This window comes from Lampris incognitus, chromosome 5 (assembly GCF_029633865.1).
Source record: "Lampris incognitus isolate fLamInc1 chromosome 5, fLamInc1.hap2, whole genome shotgun sequence".
Taxonomy (NCBI): Eukaryota; Metazoa; Chordata; class Actinopteri; order Lampriformes; family Lampridae; genus Lampris; species Lampris incognitus.
This window is the reverse complement of record NC_079215.1, coordinates 7267303-7289036: the sequence shown is the minus strand read 5'-3', so window position 1 is coordinate 7289036 and position 21734 is coordinate 7267303. Positions and strand designations below refer to the sequence as shown.

Below are 21734 nucleotides of genomic sequence, written 5' to 3'. Positions count from 1 at the left end.
TGCCTCCGGCTTTAGGGTCAAATCTAGAATGAAAGACTCTCCCTTTCCAACTTCTATGAATCCTTTTGATATCTGCATTGCGAAATTACGTTTCTTGTAAAAACACTATGCATACATTGAACAGTGAAAGATGAGCTAATATTTGGTTCCGTTTACGAGGATGATTTTCCCCTTTCATGTTCCAGGGTATATAGGTTACCTTTCTGTTATGAAGCCTATTCATAAGTAAGAAAGGGCTTAAATAAAAAGTGAAAATGAGAGTAGTCGCTGCAATAAGTAAAAAACGTAGTTAAACACAAGATACATAACCATTGATAAATGCACCATACACTTGACGTAGCCCTCCCACCCCTCAATCGCCCACACTTACCCAAAGTAAGAGCGGCATATCTCAACAGTTTACGAAAGTGCAAAAAGACGCATTAAATCTCAAACTCGCACGCCTTGGCATTCCTCTTTAACTCAAAAATAGAAGTGTTCAAGAAAGTAATAACAGTGTTTGTGAAGTTACACTCAGGATATAGGCCTAGATGAATTAAAAGAAGTGAAACAGAGCAGCATCTCAAGAGGCAGTGTATAAAAATAAGGGGAAGAATAAAATAGAGATAAGATGGAAAAAAAAATGTAACCAGGTTAGAAATGCCATACATGGTAATAAAGTTGATGTTCAAGAGTAAGTTAATTAAGAGTAAAAGGTGCAGTGGAGTAAATAAGTAAAAAAAAGATGAAGATGTATAGTTACAAATATTGTTATTTTGAAACGTTCATGGCAGTAAGAGGAAGTGGTGTTCGAGAATAAATTAATACTGACCATTCATTGGCTGAGGGGGGTTGCATGAGGAAGAAAGAGCTTGTGTGAATTTGGGTAGCCGAGAGTGAAAAGTTAGGAAATAAGTATATAGTTGGTGTCTTAGACTATCTACTCGACAGTCTTCGACAGGATACTCCTCATGTCTTCCGTGAGCAACTGGAGACATTTCTACTTGAAGTATATTGTACAGTTGTTCACATCTAAATATTAGCTCATTACTCAACGTGTGTTTGTTAGCATTCATTAGCAAAGTGAATGGACTCATAGCCACTGTATAGCTAACCCAGCTAACGCCATAGGCCTTTAGTTCATCGTTTCCGACGTGGAAACCCTGAAGATTTTTCCAGATAGTGCTACGAGCTAACGTTACTAAGTCAACGCTCTTGAATTTCTGTGACTACACGGACAGACTCGCCGCTGATGGACAGCTTGCAACAGTCGAAATTGGGAGGTGTACCTTTAAGACTTGCCTAGAGGCAGCATCATAAGACGGCACCTAATGTTCTTTAAGTTAGTCGAGTGACATGCATGCGGTGAACGGATGCATGCTATTTTAGCTCCTGTTCTTCTTTTGCCTCTAAACTAAAGAGCAACGTTTAGGTTATGTGTGGCCTCTGTGGTGTTCATGTATGATCGGGGAACATAGTGCCGTGGAGACCCGGCATTGTGTGGTTAATATATCCATCCATCCATCCATCCATTATCCGAACCGCTTATCCTGCTCTCAGGGTCGCGGGGATGCTGGAGCCTACCCCAGCAGTCACTGGGCGGCAGGCGGGGAGACACCCTGGACAGACCGCCAGGCCATCACACAGGGCCACACACACACACACACACACACACACACACACGTTCATACCTAGAGACAATTTAGTATGACCTCCATGTCTTTGGACTGTGGGAGGAAACCCACGCAGACACGGGGAGAACATGCAAACTCCACACAGAGGATGACCAGCATGACCCCCAAGGTTGGACTACCCCGGGGCTCGAACCCAGGACCTTCTTGCTGTGAGGCGACCGCACTAACCACTGCGCCACCTTGCCAACCACTGCACTACTGTGCCAATAGGTGGTTAATATGTGTGCTGCAGAATAAAGTAGCAGTGTGGAAATCCCCATCTCGTTGTCCGTCAACTCTCTGAGCTAATCAGCTATCCCAGGGCTCGTGCTAACTAGCAACATGCTGCTAGCTCTCTCCACCTACACCAGCCCAACGTTACAAGCTGTGTGCCATCTTGTTCCTCCCTGGAGACCGAGAGACCGGCATAAGCTGCAGATTGGACTCAGAATTCGTTATCAAAGTACCACACTTTTGTCTCGTTGCTCTGTTGAGTGAAGCGGCCAAGTAGTTTTGGGTCTCTCCGCTCCCAGGTGCTGAATCAGGCCTTTTGTGTGTGTGTGTGTGTGTGTGTGTGTGTGTGTGTGTGTGTGTGTGTGTGTATGCGCTTGGCGAGTGTGGGCCCACTGATTTTGTTGTCAAGTTCACTTAGACTAAATATTATCTCGTTTGTTTTATAACATTTATGAAAATAAACAGGAATTCATTATTTTAAAACTAATTCCAGTATGAGGTTTGGTTGTTCCTTTTAATAGAGGTAGTCAAACAATGGAAATAGATGTTAGTGACAATTTAATAAAAGTCTAATAGGTAGTCTGAGCATTAGTCTAATTGCTCAAAGGTTGATTACAGTGTCTAGGTGTGATAGGAGGATTAAGTAAACAGCATAATAATGTGTTACAGTTCATTAGCCACACATAAAGGGGCTCAAGACCATAAAAGGTTTATATAGGTTAAAGAGAAACAGGACCAAGTTATCTAAGTATTTATTGATTGTACATTAAGTCAAGTGAGTTAAAGAACCAAGGGCCCTTCCCTGATTGGACTAGGGATAGGTGGGCTACATAAATAAACCACCAGTAGTAGCGAGAACAATATACAAAACTCCCTGCTCATTATCCATATACCATCAGCACAGCCACACACTCGGCGAGTTTAAGTTGGCATTTCAATCAAGTAAAAATATGAGCAGTGTAACAAACTGAAATTAAAATTTGACGCTGTCATGCACTGGGTTATGTTTTAATCAAGAGCTCAAGTGTGCTCAGTCCAAAGTTTTAATGCCTTGCGTAGTAATGAAAAACAAGCCTAACGGCAACAACAGCAGAGAAATGAAGAAGGGGGGAGGTGGGCATTCATCACTGGTATTACCAGCACGTCGGCAGGGCCAACTAGTAGAATCTTGCTCCTCCCCGGTCTGAGTCTGAGGCATACCTTCAGACTCAGTATCAGCTGTGGGAGCCGCTGCTGCAGGTGGCACATAGCGAGTTATAGGCAGAGGCATCCTCCGGTGACTTAGACCCATGCCTGGATTCATTGAAGGCGAAACGTAGCATAGCAGGATGAACGAGAGAGAACTTTATGCCGGCCTGTTGAGGTTGCTTCTTTACTGGGTTAAATTCAGATGGAGGGCTGAGATCGCTGAGATCGGGGAAGAAACTGACCTTGTATCCTCTGTAGGTAAGCTGACCCGCTCGCTTTAATAACTAATTCGCCTCGTTTGGTAATGATGCAGGCGCGCTATCATGGCTCTCGGGGGTGGGGGGTGTTTGGTGGTGGTGGTGGGCGCAGAGTACGATGTGCGCGGTCGACTTCTGGTTTGCCGGGAAAACTGTCCTCTTCTCTTCCCCGAAAGTGGTAGGATTGCCTTTTTCAAGTTTTTCTGGAAGTCCCACCAGTCTAGTATTTTGACACCTAGATCTGTTTTCCTGGTCATCCATGCGAGCTTGTAAGCGAGTTCCCCCCCCCCCCCCCCCCGGAGCTCCGATGCTGTAGTATCGAGTGTCATCAGATTGGATTCCATCTCCTCAATCTTACGTTCGTTGTTAAGACACTTTGGTTTGCAGTTGGGTAATGGAGCTCCGCAGCTCGGCCTCAATCTCATTGCGCATTGCTGAGACATCAGATCGGCTACTGTCAGTTAGCTCTTTCACATATCCTGTGGCGAGCACGTCGGAGCTAGCGTTATCTTGCGGGCTAACGTTACTTTGGCTAGCTGTTTCTTTTGGTTTCGGATTCCTGGACAGGCACGATTGAGATGGTTTGGACATGTGTGGAAGAGAGATGCTGGGTATGTTGGGAGAAGGATGCTGAATATGGAGCTGCCAGGAAAGAGGAAAAGAGGAAGGCCAAAGAGCTTTGTGGACGTGGTGAGGGAGGACATGCAGGTGGCTGGTGTGACAGAGGAAGACGCAGAAGACAGGAAGAAATGGAAACGGATGATCCACTGTGGCGACCCCTAACGGGAGCAGCCAAAAGTAGTAGTAGTAGTAGATTCCTGGACGATTTGCTGGCCATCTTTCGAGGCTAACGCTATACAAACTCGAACACTTAATGTTTAGATGCTGTATGAGCGTATTTACGGTCAGTTACCTCACACTTCCATCCATCCATTGTCCGAACCATTTATCCTGCTCTCAGGGTCGCAGGGATGCTGGAGCCTGTCCCTGCAGTCATTGGGCAGTAGGTGGGGAGACACCCTGGACAGGCTGCCAGGCCATCACACAGGGCCGAGACACACACACATTCATACCTAGGGACAATTTAATACGGCCTATTCACCTGACCTGCATGTCTTTGGACTGTGGGAGGAAACCAGAGCACCAGGCGGAAACCCACGCAGACAAGGGGAGGACATTCAAACTCCACACAGAGGATGACCCAGGACAACCCCTAAGGTTGGACTACGCTGGGGCTCGAACCCAGGATCTTCTTCTTTTTTTATTTCTGATTTTTCCCTTTTTCTCCCAATTTAGTGGCCAATCGCTCCCTATTTTATTTCAAACACCCACCCTCGTACTGCATGTGTTTGCCAACTGCATCTCTCCGGCCGGCAGTTTCGAAAGAGACGCCTTACCACTTCCATGATGAGGCGAAGCCAGGCCGAACCACTGCTTTTTCCGACACACACACAGACGCATTCATGTAAAGAACACAAGCCGACCCCGTCCCCCTCCCGAAGACAGCGTTGCCAATGATTGCTGCTTCATCGAGTCCGGCCACAGTCGGATCTGACGAGACCGAGGCGCGAACCCCAGTCCCCAGTGGGCAACTGAACCCAGGATCTTCTTGCTGTGAGGCGACCGCACTAACCACTGTGCCACCTCACTCTTAAATTATATAAATTTTTGGTAATAAGAGGAGCACATGTGGAGACGTCCTCACGCTGCCATGAAACCCAGAAGTCTCATCTTTGTCATTTTTAAGTTCGATGTTGGCCAAATGCTGCATCGCACAACTGGCTCTGCTCTGATACGAGTGGCCCTGTCACAGAAATGCACAACCTGCACATGATCTAGTTACAGACAAAACAAAAAACTCTCTTAATTTTTCCACTTCAAATATTTGATAACAGTTCATAAATGGAAAATAAAAGATAACAAAGCCATCTGATTGCATAGCTCGATCAAAACTAAGAATCGGCAGGCGTGCGGGTGGCATGGTGGTCTATTCCGTTGCCTACCAACATGGGGTTCGAATCCCCGTGTTACCTCCGGCTTGGTCGGGCATCCCTAAAGACACAATTGGCCATGTCTGCGGGTGGGAAGCCGGATGTGGGTATGTGTCCTGGTCGCTGCCCTAGTGCCTCCTCGGGTCGGTCGGGGCGCCTGTTTGGGGGGGGGGGCGATAGAGTGATCCTCCCACGTGTTATGTCCCCCTGGCGAAACTCCTCACTGTCAGGTGAAAAGAAGCAGCAGGTGACTCCACATGTATGGGAAGATAGTCTGCAGCCCTCCCCGGATCAGCAGAGGAGGTGGAGCAGTGACCAGGATGGCTCGGAAGTTGTCCAGGTACAATTGGGCAGAAAAAGGGGGGAATCCAACCCCCCCCCCCCACAAAAGAAAAACCTAAGAATTGACATGTTAGGCTTCAGTGGACCAGCGTGTTGAACGTAATACGTTGGCGTTGTGCCACTACGAAGATAATTCACAAGCAACAGTTCAGCAACCACGTCTTTAAAATGGAAGTTTTTTTTTTTAACTTCAAAGTGAATTCAGAACTTGAGATTCGATCCAACAGCCCAAGTGTGTATTTATGTGTGTGTGTGCATGCACACTTAAGTTTAAAGAAGTATATGAGGGTGTTAACATTCACATCTATTCAATATGTCTAGCTAAAACCAGTGTCCGGCCAATTATTTTTCAAGTCTTCACAAAGGCTTTTTCTTGCTGACAGTATTTGATGAGGAGGTGTGCCGAAGTCTATCGACAAGTACGATGTTTTCCAAATATTTATTTTTTGCTTGGTAGATCCAAAGGTATGTCTTCCAATTATCCTTTGATTATATTGATGAATCTCTTCGTGGTGGATGAGTTAAGAGGGTGAAGGCCGAGCTTGCCATTACTTTATTTTTATTTGTTTTTTTGTCCTTTACAAAGAAGTTCAGCTCAAGTCAAGTCAATGTTATTTGTATAGCCCAATATCACAAATTACAAATTTGCCTCAAGGGGCTTTACGGCAACACAACATCCTGTCCTTAGACCCTCGGCTAAGGAACAACTCCCTCAAAAAAACCTTTAACAGGGAGAAAAAATAGGAAGAACCGTCAGGGAGAGCAACAGAGGAGGGATTTCTCTCCCAAGATGGACAACGTGCAATGGATGTTGTCTTTACACAATTTACAGAACAGCTCGGTGATGAGAAGATGCACCATTTCCTTTTATAGTGGTCATGATCCCCGCACATCATCATTCAAAGCAAACGATTTCATCACATTCAAGTTAGTTTTATCACAATTAATTGTGTCCCTTTAGAAAAAAAAAATCTGGGCTTCAATATGAAACATTACTGTTGTCTATGCAGACTAATTATAATTAGGGACCTGGCTTTCTCCTTTGAAAAGCAGCCTCATTATTTACCACAGATTGCCATCATTAAAAGCAGATATCGCTTCCTCTACATGGCAGATTAGCCTTCTTATTCCACTTCAGATCTCAGACTTGACTGGGTCTGTTGGACTGATATGTCTACTTGAGGATGAGAGGAGGATTACATATACGAGTCTCTAAATATTAATATCTGAAGTTAAAAGGTACATGATTTTTTTTTATCAGCTAGCGGCTTTTAAGTAAAAAAACATGATTTGTAGAAATTGATTTTCTGAAGTGCTTTGAACTGAGACTGCAGATATTATAACAGAGAATTAAGGGAATTAAGTCACTGAATGACTGATTTCGATTTGCCTCTAGATGACAATGACAGCATGACGATATTATTTTTCCAAATTTAATTAGATCCTCTTGTTCCCTCGACCTTAACATATCATCCCCTTGGCACTTCTAAATTTGTGATAGACCCTCATTGATGACATTCGTTCTCTAACCCCTAACCCTAACCTTAACCATCAGAACTACAGTGCATCCGAAAAGTATTCACACCCCTTCACTTTCCCCACATTTTGTTATGTTACAGCCTTATTCCAAAATGGATTAAATTCCTTTTTTTTTCTCATCAACCTACACACAATACCCCGTAATGACAAAGCGAAAAAGGTTTTGTAGAAATTTTTGCAAATTTATTAAAAATAAAAAACTGAAATATTGCATGTACATAAGTATTCACACCCTTTACTCAGTACTTGGTTGAGGCACCCTTGGCAGCGATTACAGCCTCAGATCTTCTTGGGTATGAAGCTACAAGCTTGGCACACCTTTATTTGGGGTATTTCTCCCATTCTTCTCTGCAGATCCTCTCGAGCTCTGTAAGGTTAGATGGGGAGCGTCTCTGCACAGCTATTTTCTGGTCTTTCCAGAGATGTTCAATGGGGTTCAAGTCTGTTTATTGAAAGTTTATTGAAAGATGTTGTGTCACTCATCTAAGTGACCTCTTCAATCTAAACTGACTGCAGGTATCCCCACCCCTTATAGATAATACAGTGCAGAATAGTGCCTAACAACCAAAACCAACGACCAGTTTCATATGCAAATATGGGTGTGACCATGTGTGGTATTCACAGAGGGTTGGGGAATAGTTGCAATAACAGCGTTGTAAAATGGCGACAGGTGTACTCTTGCTGCACCCCCCCCCCCCTGGTTCAGGGATGGTCGTTCCCTCTTCACGTAGATGGTAGGACTGTGTATTGGCGAGAATCTGGTGATACGTTACGTATCATGATACAGGGGTTATGATTCAATATTTCGTGATATATTGTGATACTGTAAGAAAGGCGATATATTGTGATCTCATAGGCCTGTGTTCTTTGTGCTTATGCTACTTCCTGTCTCAGTTTACATTGTTGGGTTGGAGTGGAAGAGTCAAATGGCTGAGGATAGATTACAACACTGTTATCTAGCGGTCGTGGGGTTACACACACAACACAAAATGTTTGTCACGAACCTTTACATGTAAACAATAAAAAATTGATGTAGTGGTTTTGAGAATCAATACACTATCACGAAAGATAATATTGCAATACTTGTGTATCAGTATTTTCTTAGACTCCTAATAGATGGCCTCTGATGCCCTGTTAATACCATCGTTCCTCCCTATCAAGGATGTTGAAAGAGTGGCCACTGGCCTGTAGATGGTGTAGACTGTGGAGTGCTGGCCTGATGTGTTAGCTCTCCTGGTTTGTGGCGTCCTCTTGGCAAGCGTCTGTTTAGTTTCCCCAATGTACAAGTCACGGCAATCCTCCTGGCACTTAACAGCATACACTATGTTGCTCTGTTTATGCCGGGGGACCCGTTCCTTGGGGTGGACCAACTTCTGGCGCAGCGTGTTTTGGGGTTTGAAAACAATTAGGTACTGTATTGTTCATAAGGGGTGGGAATACCTTAGTTTTCACTTAGTTGAGTGATGAAACGTATCTGTCACTAAACGTTCTATCCAGATGAACTGATTCAACCTTACTTGATTTTCTTACCCAGATTATTGAGCGCGCATCAAAATGGACCCTTAAAGAAGACACAACCAGCCAAAGTGTCCTCACAAACCAAATTTGAACTCACAAGACCTCACAAGTACAGCAATGTGCCCCCTCACCCCACCCCACCCCACCCCACCCCCAGACGTACACATCTCCCTGTAGAAGTCAAATCCTCATTGTGGATACACACGCACCATTTGAGATCGTAGCCTGGGGATCTTGGAGGTTTGAGAAAACAGTCTGATTTCGAACCAGAAAAACACAGACTGCGTTTACATACACAGTTAAGTCGAGGTACAGTTATAGCTTGATTAGGCCATGTAATTGGACTACTGCCGTTGTCCCAGTATACAAGAACCGGGGGAGAATCGATTTATTGACAGAAGTATGTCCGACTCCTGTACGATAGAATAGAATATTCTTTATTAGTCATTTTGTACAAACACCGCTCAGGTTGGATGGTTTGGAGACAAAGCAAGAGAGGCAAGATTGAGATGGTTTGGACATGTGTGGAGGAGAGATGCTGGGTATACTGGGAGAAGGATACTGAATATGGAGCTGCCAGGAAAGAGGAAAAGAGGAAGGCCAAAGAGGAGGTTTATGGATGTGGTGAGGGAGGACATGCAGGTGGCTGGTGTGACAGAGGAAGACGCAGAGGACAGGAAGAGATGGAAACAGATGATCCGCTGTGGCGACCCCTAACGGGAGCAGCCAAAAGTAGTAGTAGTAGTAGTCATTTTGTACAAAGATACAAATGAAATTTACTCTCTGCATTTAACCCATCGAAGCGCCTGGGGACCAACTCCAGTTATTTCTTCCCATTGCCTTGGTCAGGGGCACATGTGAGCTGCACCCTAGATGACGACACTATTTGGTGCTCTATAGTGTCGGTGGTAGGTGGCAATATGCCCTCTTTCAGCTGGTTGCTATTTTTTTTCTTTCTAATTTTCCTCCTTTTTCTCCCCAATTGTATCTGGCCAATTACCCCACTCTTTTTGAGCCGTCCCGGTCACTGCTCCACCCCTCTCTGTTGATCCGGGGGGCACCCCAACTGACCAGAGCAGGCGCTAGTGCAGCGACCGACATCCGACTTCCCACTCACAGACACGGCCAATTGTGTTCGTAGAGACGCCCGACTAAGCCGGAGGTAACACGGGGATTCGAACCGTCGACCCCTGTGTTGGTAGGCAATGGAATAGACTGCTACGCTACCCGGGCGCCTCAACAGGTTGCTATTGGACCTTCTTCCCTTTGACCGATTGTGTCACATACACGGATTTGCTCAGGGGTTCTTTTAGATCCCGCTTCGTCCAACTTTTCTGCCACTTTCTTAAATAGTTCGCCATTCCGCGTTCTCCTTCCATCCATGTACTTGAAGATGTTCACCTCCTTCAGCTGACACAACATAAAGTTTGTCTCCTCGTCTGTCCAGAAATGCGTGGTTCTCGCTCTAGCATTCGCCATGTTGAGACTACGCTGTTCGACTTCCGGATGAAAGACCGCCGCGGGAACTATGGATCATGGGCAGAACGCCTAGGCCAGTTCGGGGCCGATTGAAGCGTATACATGCCAGAGTAAATCCGAGTAAATCCATCCCCCCAAGCGTTATCTAGGTGTGTTAGTCCGACTTTCAGAAATATTATTTAGTACAATTTCAGTGGGACTAACACGTTTACATGTGTTTTAAAAGTCCAGTTTTAGTCGCACTAACACAATAAATCCACTTTCTCTAACATCATGTAAACGTCGTGACTTTTCTCTTGGCTCGCATAGCTCATACAGCTGGACCAATAGATTCCTTTCACGTATAATTTCTTTCCCTTCCTCTTTTCCTTTTTTGGTTTGGTTTTTTTGGTATATTCTGTAGATTTATTTTTCTATGTTTTTTCCACACCCATCTTCATCTCATTGTCTTTTTTCCAGGTCAAGTGTGATTCCTCTCCATCCTTTAATCGTGTTTTGTTTTGTTTTTCCCCCCCTATGTTATTGAACAATGTGAGAGTTTTGTTTTTTGCAGGGTAGTTATTTCTGCACGGCGTCAGCAGTGGGCTGTTTATTCTGCTGGATGTGTTAGAAATTCAATTACACTTTTGTCTTGTCCGTTTAAAATCAGAATAGAGACACCGTCTCGGTGTTTGTGTAGGCTTCCTGCTGCCAAAGTGTCCGTTTCTCTGACCGCACAGGGGGCTACAGGGAGTGTGTGTGTGTGTGTGTGTGTGTGTGCGTGTGTGTGTGTGTGTGCGTGTGCGTGTGTGACTGCTATGCAACTGCAGACACACGGCCCATACTGCTTCCTGTTAGCCAGCAGGCTGCTATGTCACTTGATTCCCATTCCTTAATTCGTCTGTTTTAGCCATTTTTTTCCCAACTGCTTGTTTGCTTTACATAGAAAAGCACATGAGAATGGGAAAGCATTCGCCGCTGAAATACTGTCCATGTTTTACTGCATAGTGAAATGCGTTTACAGGGTGTATCAATATGAAATATCCCCATGAAATCAGACGGCAGTCTACTGGAAATCCACTGATGATTATGGAAATCAAAGAGAAACGGATGCAACAGCCAAGTGTTTGATCGTGCCTGGTGTGGCCAGCAGGCCACGGCTGCAAGAAAATAATCACCTAATGAAAGAGTTTTGGATGGGCTGTCAACACGACAACGAATTCCCAGATGTAGAAAGTACACACGGATGTAAACACAGGATGGTCGTACCCACCTGTGTCTTTCAGTAAACTTGGTAGCTGAAATATAGGTTCACTATGCACAAAGTCCTGCATGCATGCACAAAAACACACAAGAGACTGGGATGGATTCAAACCTTGACTGATACAATATTAATTTGCACGCATGCACACACACACACGCAAATACAAACACTTGCATGGGAACACACACACATACACCAACAGGCCATGTTGGACTGGTGGACTCTGGAACAGGAACAAGAGAGGGGCGTCTGAGTGGCGTGGTGGTCTATTCCGTTGCCTACCAACACGGGGATCTCTGGTTGGAATCCCCCTGTTACCTCCGGCTTGGTCAGACGTCCCTACAGACACATTGGCCGTGTCTGCGGGTGGGAAGCCGGATGTGGGTATGTGTCCTGGTCGCTGCACATGCGCCTCCTCTGGTCAGTTGGGGCGCCTGTTCGGAGGTGGGAGGGGGACCTGAGGGGAATAGTGTGATCCTCCCACGGGTGACGTCCCCCTGGCAAAACTCCTCACTTAGTACGTTTACATGATGTTAGAAAAAGTGGATTTATTGTGTTAGTCAGACTAAAGATGGACTTGTAAAATACATGTAAACGTGTTAGTCCCACTAAAATCGAATTTCTCGAAGTCGGACTAACACACCTGGATAATGCCGTTGGGGGTTGATTTACTCTGGCATGTATACGCTTCAATTGGCCCTGAACTGGCCTAGGCGTTGTGCGCATGATCCGTAGTTCCTGCAGTCCAATGGCAACCAGCTGAAAAGGGACATATCACCACCTACCGTACGGGGGTCAGACATACTTCCGTCAATATATCGATTCTCCCCCGGTTCTTGTATACTAGGACAACGACAGTAGTCCAGTTACATGGCCTAATGGAGCTCTAACCGTAGCTCGACTTAACTGTGCGTGTAAACGCAGTCACTGTCAGGTGAAAAGAAGCAGCTGGCGACTCCACATTTATCAGAGGAGGCATGTGGTAGTCTGCAGCCCTCCCTGGATCGGCAGAGGGGGTGGAGCAGCGACTGGGACAGCTGGGAAAAGTGGGATAGTTGGCCAGGTACAATTGGGGGGGGGAGGCAGGAACAAGAGCGAGACGAGCAAGCCTTTCTCTGTTGTCTCTTGTCCAGTGTCTCTTCAGGCATGAAATCAATGCCGTCTCTTCATCAGCACCATGTGTGGCACAACACTGTGGGAGTGAAATTGTCTTATGCCACATGCCAGACACAGACAAAAATAGATACAGACACATAGAAAAACATACCAATACAGACACAAATAGATAGAAATACAGATACAGACAAGGACAGATACAGACACAGGTCTATGTATACTGACAGATATAGACTCATATTGATATAGATATAGAGTCATATAGATCTAGACTCAGATATAGATCTAGACTCAGATATAGATATAGACTCATATACAGTGCATCCGGAAAGTATTCACACCCCTTCACTTTCCCCACATTATGTTATGTTACAGCCTTATTCCAAAATAGTTTAAATTCCTTTTTTTTTCTCATCAATCTACACACAATACCCCATAATGACAAAGTGAAAAAGGTTTTGTAGAAATTTTTGCAAATTTATTAAAAATAAAAAACTGAAATATTGCATGTACATAAATGTTCACACCCTTTACTCAGTACTTGGTTGAGGCACCCTTGGCAGCGATTACAGCCTCAAGTCTTCTTGGGTATGAAGCTACAAGCTTGGCACACCTATATTTGGGGTATTTCTCCCATTCTTCTCTGCAGATCCTCTTGAGCTCTGTAAGGTTAGATGGGGAGCGTCGCTGCACAGCTATTTTCAGGTCTTTCCAGAGATGTTCAATGGGGTTCAAGTCTGGGCTCTGGCTGGGCCACTCAAGGACATTCACAGACTTCTCCTGAAGCCACTCCTTCGTTGTCTTGGCTGTGTGCTTAGGGTCGTTGTCGTGTTGAAAGGTAAACCTTCGCCCCAGTCTGAGGTCCTGAGCGCTCTGGAGCAGGTTTTCATCAAGGATCTCTCTGTACTTTGCTCCATTCATCTTTCCCTCGATCCTGACTAGTCTCCCAGTTCCTGCCGCTGAAAAACATCCCCACAGCATGATGCTGCCACCACCATGCTCCACTGTAGGGATGGTATTAGCAAGGTGATGAGAGGTGCCTGGTTTCCTCCAGACGTGACGATTGGCATTCAGGCCAAAGAGTTCAATCGTGGTTTCATCAGACCAGAGAATCTTGTTTCTCGTGGTCTGAGAGTCCTTTAGGTGCTTTCTGGCAAACTCCAAGCAGGCTATCATGTGCCTTTTACTGAGCAGAGGCTTCCGTCTGGCCACTCTACCATAAAGGCCTGATTGGTGGAGTGCTGCAGAGATGGTTGTCCTTCTGGAAGGTTCTCCCATCTCCACAGAGGAACGCTGGAGCTCTGTCAGAGTGACCATCGGGTTCTTGGTCACCTCCCTGACCAAGGCCCTTCTCCCCTGATTGCCCAGTTTGGTTGGGTGGCCAGCTCTAGGAAGAGTCCTGGTGGATCCAAACTTCTTCCTTTTACGAATGATGGAGACCACTACGCTCTTCGGGACCTTCAAAGCTGTAGAAATTTTTTGGTACCCTTCCCCAGATCTGTGCCTCGATACAATCCTGTCTCGGAGGTCCACAGACAATTCCTTTGACTTCATGGCTTGGTTTCTGCTCTGACATGCACTGTCAACAGTGGGACCTTATATAGACAGGTGTGTGCCTTTCCAAATCATGTCCGATCAATTGAATTTACTACAGGTGGACTCCAGTCAAGATGTAGAAACATCTCAAGGATGATCAGTGGAAACAGGATGAACCTGAGCTCAATTTTGACTGTCATAGCAAAGGATGTGAATACTTATGTACATGCAATATTTCAGTTTTTTATTTTTAATAAATTTGCAAAAATTTCTACAAAACCTTTTTCACTTTGTCATTATGGGGTATTGTGTGTAGATTGATGAGAAAAAAAAAGGAATTTAATCCATTTTGGAATAAGGCTGTAACATAACAAAATGTGTGGAAAGTGAAGGGGTGTGAATACTTTCCGGATGCACTGTAGATATAGACTCGGATATAGACTCAGATATAGATATAGACTCATATACGTAAACACGTGCATATAAACACAGACAGATATAGACACAGATGAAGTCAGAACCGGAGATACAGATACAGACATACGTAGGCAGATACAAACAAAGGCACATAGACAGACACACACAGACAGACACAAACAGGCACAGAAACTCACAGATGTCCACTCTGATAATGAGCTGAGGAATTCATCTGCTGTTTGTGTCTTGCTGTTACACACCCCACCCCACACACCCCCTCAACAACAACAACACACACACATCACACACACACACACACACACACACATACGTATCTATCTGGTGTGTTGTGCTGTCAAGACCTAGACGATGGAGAAGTGGTGAATCATCTGTTAATTTGGCTCAGTCAGAGAGAGAGATGGACGGATGGAGGAGAGAGGATAAGATAAGATAAGATGTACCTTATTAATCCCTGTGAGGAAATTCATCCTCTGCATTTAACCCACCCCAACAGCACACTGTTGCTAGGAGCAGTGGGCAGCCGCTGTGCAGCACCCGGGGACCGACTCCAGTTCTTCTTTCCATTGCCTTGCTCAGGGACACAGACAGAAGTATTAACCCTAACATGCATATCTTTTTGATTGTGGGAGGAAACCCACGCAGATACGGGGAGAACATGCAAACGCCACACAGAAAGGACCTGGGATGGCCTGGGGTTCGAACCCAGTGGAGGACAGGTGGCAGTAGAGAGGAGGTTCTGCTGTAGTGTAGATGGCCTCTTGTTAGCTGAGATCATATTCACATGAGCCTCGCCGGTGATCAAGAGGAAAAACATAAATATCACACACATGTATACACTTGAGCACAGACACTCACAAACATCATATGGCTTCAGCAATTATAGGTTTGCTGGGCTAATGTGTTTACAGTGAGATACTATGGGGACACAACGGGTAGAGAGAGCCATAAAGAAAAAATAGATGGAAACAGGCAGAGTGACATGAGTGTTGAAAAAATAGAAATAGAGACAAACATACACAGACTTTTAGATCTAGCCTCCTCAAACACCCGGGTCAGATTACAACAGTAAACATCTCCCTTTATCTGTCACAGGTTTTACATAGCAACCATCTCCCCGATGACCGTGGAAAATCAAATATAGTGTTGCCGTCTTCTCTCCTTGGCTCAAAGTCTACGCTATTATCACAAGTATTTACACACTCACAACATACTTACGAAGAAGCAAGTTTTCTTAAAGAACTTGATCGTCTCAGGTACTGAATTGACCATAATTGGTAACTCGCGATCAAATTTCGGAATCAGGAACATCATTCATTCATCTTCAGCTGCTTTTCCGGGGTCGGGTTGCGATGGCAGCAAGCTAAGTAGGACACTCCAGACATCCCTCTCCCCAGCAATGTCCTCGAGCTCCTCCTGAGGGATCACAAGGCGTTCCCAGGCCAGATTGGACATGTAGTCCCTCCAGCGAGTTCTGGGTCTACCCCGGGGTCTCCCCCCAGTTGGCCGTGCCTGGAAAACCTCCAAAGGAAGGTGCCCAGGAGGCATCCTAATCAGATGCCCGAACCACCTTAACTGGCTCCTTTCGACTCGAAGGAGCAGCAGCTCTACTCCGAACTCCTCCGGATGTCCGAGCTCCTCACCCTCTCTCTAAGGCTGAGCCCAGGCACCCTACAGAGGAAACTCATTTCAGCTGCTTGTATCCACGATCTCATCCCTTCGGTCACTACCTAAAGCTCATGACCATAGGTGCGGGTTGGAACGAAGATTGACTGGTAAATTGAGGGCTTTGCCTTCCGGCTCAGCTCCTTCTTCACCACAACGGTCCGATACAACATCTGCATTACTGCCGATGCTGCACTGATCCGCCTGTCAATCTCCTGTTCCATCCTACCCTCACTCGTGAACAAGACCCCGAGATACTTGAACTCCTTCACTTGAGGCAACAACTCATCCCCAACCCGGAGGGAGCAATCAGAAACACTTTTCTCATTTTATGAAATGAAATATAACTTCCCCAACCCACAGCAGTGCAACACAAAGACAAAATCATATCCAAAACTTACAAGAACACATATATCAAACTACAAAAAAAATCCCTGTCCAGGAGAACAAATGCAGGATGACTGTCGGAACTGCTGGTCTGCATGGGCTAGCGGTTAGCTTAGCCCGATTTCTTCCTCTCGTTCTCACATGCTACTTTGCCCTCTCTCTCATCCCCTGTGTCTCTGTCTGTCCCCTCATTTCAGATCCTTTTGAAATCAAATCCTGCATATCCCGCTGTACACCGTATATCATGGATATCATGCTGCATTTGAAATCACAACCTGGATATCATGCTGTACACTTGCCAAACCTATCTGTAATTCATATTTATTTGCAGTTGAATTGGCATTGCAAATCAGTACAATCTAGTCCATTGTATTTCTTCATAGAACATATATAACTATTTATTTCATATGATGCACATGGGTATACATAGTGCACATTGGATGTAACTGTTTACAGTCACTTGGACTATTTAGGACTTTTTTGGATTGAGATTGTAATATTTCTTTTTCCTTTTTAGTTAGTACTAGCTCTTGGATTCCCTTATTCTTCGATCTTGTTTTACTATGCCTTGCAACGTCATTGGAGAATGCCACCTAGCAATTCAATACAGTGTATGAGTAAAAGTATGTATGTGACAAATTAACTTTGAACTTTGTTTTTTTTTCCACAAGTTGCTTTATTGCTTACGGAGCATCTGTGTGGTCACATCATATTTTATTGTCTAGTTATTGCACTCATTTTACTAAATAACTTGTCCTTGGAGTTCGGTAAAGTTGGAAATATATTTGTACTTCCTGGATCAGTAACTCCTGTAAAAACAAGTGTTAGACAGGGTTGTTCTATTTCATGGCAACTATATTCATTAGCCATTGAGCCACTGCTTTGCAGAATAAGAAATCAATTAAATGGATTTTAATGGACAGCCTGCTGCTATACAAGAAGGCCTCCTCAGCCTAAGTCAATTGGGAGAAGAGTGAGGCCTTTCAGATGGGACGATGGAGGGAGGAAGCAGCTCCCAGCCTGCCTTCTGGGCTTAGATGGGGAAAAGAAGGGATGAAGATCTCGGGGATTTTTTTTTTTTTTTTTTTAGACACTAAAGAATGCAAAAAAATAAAAAAGAATTGGGAGGGGATAGTGGAAAAGGTATCTGCCCGACTGTCTTCGTGGAAATGGTTGCTACCCCAGTGGTCATATAGGGGACGAGTTCTGGTTGCTAACAACGTAGTTGTTTCGACCATTTGGCAGAGACTAAACATCTAACCTCCACCAAGGGGCCTAATAGAACAAGTTCAAAAGACCATTGTGGATTTTTTTTTCTGGTCGGCACAAGACTGGCTTAAAGCTTTCAGGTATTGCTTCCTTTTAGAGCTTCAGAACAATGCAACCACAACAACACCTTTTAACCAGTTGCTACTGCAGTCCTGAGGAATATTCAGAACCCAGCGGGAAACCCAAACCAACTCTGGGGATGTGGCTTTTTGAAGAGCCCCTGCTGTTCAATCCCTGAATAGAGACTCAGAGCCCGTCATCACTCAGCCTGAGGTCCAACCTGCGTGAGGCTGGTATTGTCATACTGAGCCATCTGCTACAGACACTGGTAGTTAGGTTAGCAGAACTGACAGAAATCCGGTTCTGCAAGGACTCTGCAAATTGGTGGAGGAGGTCTGTGCATCTCTGTCAGGGCCCCTCAGAACCTTTACTGAAAACTGTATCATATCTGATGAGTGGGACGATGAATGCGAGTACATTATACCTTCTCTGACTGTCTCTTCAGCTGTTGGACAGACTCTGGCAGTCACCCATCGATAAATGGGCGGGTGACCTCCAGTGGAGTACTACAGTGGAGTACATGGGGCGAGAGCTACAAAGACAGACGTGTGACACACCTGCATCCAAGCACTGGGGAGGGACGTCCTTTTTATTTAGAGCAGGAGTCTCTAGAGAACCTTTTTTATTTTTTGGGATTTTTCTCCCCAATTGTACCTGGTCAATTACCCCGCTCTTCGGAGCCGGCCCGGTTGCTGCTCCACCCCGTCTGCCAAGCCGGGGAGGGTTGCAGACTACCACAATCCTCCTCCGATACATGTGGAGTCGCCAGCCACTTCTTTTCACCTAACAGTGAGGAGTTTCACCAGGGGGACATAGCATGTGGGAGGATCACGCTATTCCACCCAGTTCCCCCGCCCCCCTGAACAGGCGCCCCGACCAACCAGAGGAGGTGCTAGTGCAGCGACCAGGACACATACCCACATCCGGCTTGCCACCCACAGACTCTGCCAATTGTGTCTGTAGGGACGCCTGACCAAGCCGGATAGAGCATCATTATGCTCTGAGTCGTAGGTCGGTGGGTTTACTTTCACATTTAGAGATGTGTAATGGTCCCAGGTTTTGGTCCCAGGTTTGGGGCCAGGAGAAAGAAGGTGCCTGCCCTGCTCAAATTTTTGTCAGGAATTGCAAAAATATCAATATAGAAAACAGGGAAAAACAGGATCCAGGGTCATGGGTCAGTGGATACTCTCTCCATGTGAAGGCAGGCCTGCTCGTGGCTTGTCTCGAGATTGAATTTGAGTGTTATAAACTAAAGGAGGATCTGGAAGCTTTTGTTTACTTGTGGGATCGGCCATGTTTTGTGTTCTATCCAGAAGTACTCTAGATCTTCATTTCTGAGCTTTTCAGTTTTTGTATCTACCTACCTACCTACCTACCTACCTACCTACCTACCTACCTACCTACCTACCTACCTACCCTACCTACCTACCTTTTTGTTATATTTTTTTAATTGGTTTCCAGTTTGCAAATCAGAACATTATACAGTGAGTAACAATTATATAAAAACACAGCAAACATTTCCACCCTGTTTCCCCTCCCCTCACCCCATCCCTATCAGCTAATTACACACATAAAAAGAAAGAAAAAAACATAAAATGATAATAATAAAATAAAAAGGGTGTTTCTAAAATCAATGTACAACATGATAACACCAGCCTCCTCCCTCAGATCTTGTTCCTACTGAAGCCGGTTACCAACATTAGCATCATGTCTTAAGAAGTACAGAAAAGATCTCCAGATATCATCCAAAACCTTTTGCCCTTGGGCGTCCAGGTAGCGTAGTGGTCTATTCTGTTGCCTACCAACACGGGGATTGCTGGTTTGAATCCCTGTGTAACCTTCCGGCTTGGTCGGCCATGTCTGCGGGTGGGAAGCCGGATGTGGGTGTGTGTCCTGGTCTCTGCACCAGCGCCTCCTCTGGTTGGTCGGGGCGCCTGTTCAGGGGGTGGGGGGCTGGGGGAAATGGCGTGATCCTCCCATGCGCTACGTCCCCCTGGTGAAACTCCTCACTGTCAGGTGAAAAGAAGCGGCTGGCGACACCACATGTATGAGAGGAGGCATGTGGTAGTCTGCAGCCCTCCCCGGATCGGCAGAGGGGGTGGAGCAGCGACCGGGACGGCTCAGAAGAGTGGGGTAATTGGCCAAATACAATTGGGGAGAAAAAGAGAGAAAGAAAATCAAGTTAAAAAAAACGTTTCGCTTACATCGGATAATATATATGAACTTTTCCATTGACGTGTTTGACGCCATTTCTTTAATCCACATTCCGGTTCTTTAATCCACGTTCCGGTTCTTTAATCCACGTTCCGGTTCTTTAATCCGCATTCCGGTTCTTTAATCCACATTCCGGTTCTTTAATTCGCATTCCGGTTCTTTAATCCATATTCCGGTTCTTTAATCCACATTCCGGTTCTTTAATCCACATTCCGGTTCTTTAATCCACATTCCGGTTCTCGGCCCACCAACATTTTTCCAACCAAGGGCAATTATACGTTTAGCTTGTAGCATACACACGTCTGCAAAACTAACGCCGTGCTTTGTAAGTGTGGGTTGGTCGGATATGTACCCAGAATAAAAAGCCTATGATCTTTATCTTTTATTATTTGATTATCTTTATTTGTTTTAATTGAATCTATGTAAAAAGTGTAAATACCAAAATAAATGTAGCTTTAAATTCAAATTCTCTCTGTGTCTCTGTCTGTCTGTCTGTGTCCTCCTTCTCATTGTCTGTCTTATCTACCTTTCTCTGTCTGACTTATTTCTTACTGACCCCCCCCCCCCCCCCCCGTGGTTCTCTCTCAGTTACGCTGCAGTTTTGTGTGCGTCTCAGCTGATGAGTTCCAATTAATGTTTCAGTGGAGCATCGAAACTGTTAAATCACCAGTTAGTTCTGCCCCTCTCTCTCTCCCTCCCTCTCTCTCTCTCTCTCTCTCTCTCTCTCTCGCTCTCTCTCTCTCTCTCTCCTCTCTCTCTCTCTCTCTCTCGCTCTCTCTCTCTCTCTCTCTCTCTCTCTCTCTCTCTCTCTCTCTCTCTCTCTCTCTCTCTCTCTGTATGTGATGTCCCCAGGCCATCAATCTGTCAGGCTGTCTTCTGCTCTCTCTTTTTGTCCATCTCTCTCTCTCTCTGTCTGTCTCTGTGTCCGTCTCTGCCTGTGTGTTTGTGTATAATGTTCAGCTCATTTCACCACCACTAACGCAATCTTTCATTTCTCTCCCTGTTCATTTCCTTGTCTGTCCCTCTCTCCATCTGTGACAAGTATATTTCTTTCCACCCGCAGCGTCACACGTTTTAGCACCTTGTAAACAACTGTGGGGGGCAAAATGTCTAGCCTGCAACACAGACGAGCACAGACTGAAGTCACACACACACACACACACCACCACCATATGATACAGCCACATGTACACCGGTATCTGCCTGTAAACATAAATGTCAGTGACCGGGTAGGGTAGTGGTCTATTCCGTTGCCTACCAACACGGGGATCGGCGGTTCGAATCCCCGTGGTGCCTCCGGCTTGGTCGGGCGTCCCTACAGACACAATTGACAATTGGTTGTGTCTGCGGGTGGGAAGCCAGATGTGGATGTGTATCCTTGTCACTGCACTAGCGCCTCCTCTGGTCAGTCGGGGCACCTGTTCGGGGGGCGGGGACTGGGGGGGGGGAATAGCATGATCCTCTCACGCGCTACGTCCCCCTGGTGAAACTCCTCACTGTCAGGTGAAAAGAAGCGGCTGGCGACTCCACATGTATCGGAGGAGGCATGTGGTAGTCTGCAGCCCTCCCCGGGTCAGCAGAGGGGGTGGAGCAGCGACCGAGACGGCTC

The 21734-nt window shown here is 45.6% G+C and overlaps 1 protein-coding gene across 1 annotated transcript in view; it reads left to right on the top strand.

Annotated features, from left to right (window-relative positions):
* Positions 1–21734, top strand: part of LOC130112376 (voltage-dependent T-type calcium channel subunit alpha-1I-like) — a 356487-nt gene that overhangs the window by 148561 nt on the left and 186192 nt on the right. The gene's annotated exons all lie outside the window — the stretch shown is intronic.